Here is a 2500-nt window from a genome sequence, read left to right as displayed (position 1 = left end):
CCTTGCCTTGCATTGGCATGCCATGCCCAAGTTGTGGCCTACACCAAGCCATTCAAGCCATGCGTTGCCTTACCTTGGAATTGCTCATCATCCAATGCATTCCGAGAAAGTGAGTGTAGGCGAGGCTAAGGATGGCTTGCCTTGCCTTGCCTTGCATTGGCATGCCATGCCCAAGTTGTGGCCTACACCAAGCCATTCAAGCCATGCGTTGCCTTACCTTGGAATTGCTCATCATCCAATGCATTCCGAGAAAGTGAGTGTAGGCGAGGCTAAGGATGGCTTGCCTCGCCTTGCCTTGGCATGCCGTGCCCATGATGTGGCCTTGACCAAGCCATTCAAGCCATGCGTTGCCTTCGCCTTGGCATGCCGTGGCCTTGCCTCGCCATGCGATGCATTCCGACAAAGTGACGCGAAGCGGAAGCCTATCATGGCGTAAAAATGTCGACAAAATTTTTCGACATTTGAATAATGGGGTTTGACAAGGTTTGAAAAATTCAATACAAATGGTAGGCTTGAATGTCGACAAAGTGACGCGAAGCGGAAGCCTACCACGGCGTAAAAATGTCGACAGAATTTTTCGGACCTTGTCCTGCCATGGGCTGCGCGCAGCATGCCGGCAGCCTGTGCGCAGCGTGCGCACAGCATGTCGGCAGCGTGCGCGCTGCTGAGACTGTCGACAGAAATTTTCGAAACTTGTCCTGCCATGCGCGCGCGCAGCGTGCGCACAGCATGCCGGCAGCGTGCGCGCACCATGCCGGCAGCGTGCGCGCACCATGCCGGCAGCGTGCGCGCACCATGCCGGCAGCGTGCGCGCAGCTTGCGCGCAGCGTGCTGATTCTGTCGACAGTGAGGCTAGCGAAACTTGTCCTGCCATGGCGTGCGCGCAGCCTGTGCGCGCAGCTTGCGCATCTGTCGACAGTGAGGCTAGCGAACTTGTCCTGCCATGGCATGCGCTGTGCGCAGCCTGTGCGCAGCGTGCACGCAGCTTGCGCATCTGTCGACAGTGAGGCTAGCGAAACTTGTCCTGCCATGGCATGCGCGGCGCCTGCGCGCAGCCTGCGCGCAGCATGCGCACAACATGCGCACAGGCTGTGCGCAGCGTGCGCGGAGCTTGCGCGCAGCTTGCGCATCTGTCGACAGTGAGGCTAGCGAAACTTGTCCTGCCATGGCATGCGCGCAGCGTGCGCGCAGTCTGTGCGCAGCATGCGCGCAGCCTGTGCGCAGCGTGCGCGCAGCTTGCGCATCTGTAGACAGTGAGGCTAGCAAAACTTGTCCTGCCATGGCATGCGCGCAGTCTGCGCGCAGCATGCGCGCAGCATGTGCGCAGCATGCCGGCAGCATGGTTCCAGGTTTTTTCAAATGTCGACAGAATTTTTCAAATCTTGTCAAACCCCGTTTTTATTGAAATTTCCTCGCACAATAAGCTCCCCATAAGTAGTCTATGATTTTTAGGACCTTCTCCAACTTACAAAACTAAAAAATTCCTCCCGGATTTGTTTTAATGATTTTTTCAATTTTACGACTTCTAAAACTAATAAAAAATACTTCCCGACTTCAAAAATTTATGAAACTTTTTCCCATCATAGATTGCATGTTTCTTAGTATCCCTGCAAAAAATCACGTCCAAATACCTTGTATTGAATTATTTAGAGCCCATTATGACTCCTCGCGCATAGGTGATGTCTCTTCCTGTCAAAGGGCTAAATGCATAAAATGCTATATAGGGGGGTGTGTGTTGCCTGCATATGCATGGCAGCCCATGCCTTCCTAGCTGCAGCCCCCTTCCCCCACGCCACACCCATGTCATGTTGCCTCGATATGTTGCCTCGGTATTATGGGTTTGGTGTCGGGGTCGGGGGGCTGCCACCCATGGCGGTGGTGGCCGGAATCCGGCCGCCGCCACCACGCCGCCGCCATGGGTGAGGGAGGAAAAAAAAGGCGTGGAAAGTTGCGAAATGGGGTTGTCTAGGCTATTTTTTGGCATGGGAGAGCATGGAGTGCTAGGAACTCCTTCTCAAATGCACGGGCATGTCGACCACAACCTCATTTCGCAACAACAACCACCCGTGTGGGGTGGCGGTGGGTGGATAGTCGCGGATTGGGGCTTGCCAAGCCAATGTTTTCAAAAAATTTCATCAAAATTAAAAACAAATGTTTTGTTGCCTTCGGATTTGTGGGCGAGCGGCGAGTCGGAGTGGAGCCGGTAAAGTTTAACCTCGGTGTGCACGGTTGTTTTTAGAAACTCAATCCAATGCCGGGGACGTTGAAAGTGACGCTCTTATGAGTTGCAAACCCGCAAGATTTAAAGAACCTTTTCAAAACAATTTCAAACCAACAAGATTTAAAAACAGAAATTTTCATCAAAATGAAAAACAAATGTTTTGTTGCCTTCGGACTAGTGGGCGAGCGGCGAGTCGGAGTGGAGCCGGTAAAGTTTAACCTCGGTGTGCACGGTTGTTTTTAGAAACTCAATCCAATGCCGGGGACGTTGAAAGTGACG

This window comes from Prunus avium, unplaced genomic scaffold (assembly GCF_965620075.1).
Source record: "Prunus avium unplaced genomic scaffold, drPruAviu1.hap1.1 HAP1_SCAFFOLD_55, whole genome shotgun sequence".
NCBI classification, from domain to species: Eukaryota; Viridiplantae; Streptophyta; class Magnoliopsida; order Rosales; family Rosaceae; genus Prunus; species Prunus avium.
Note: the sequence above shows the minus strand (reverse complement) of the source record.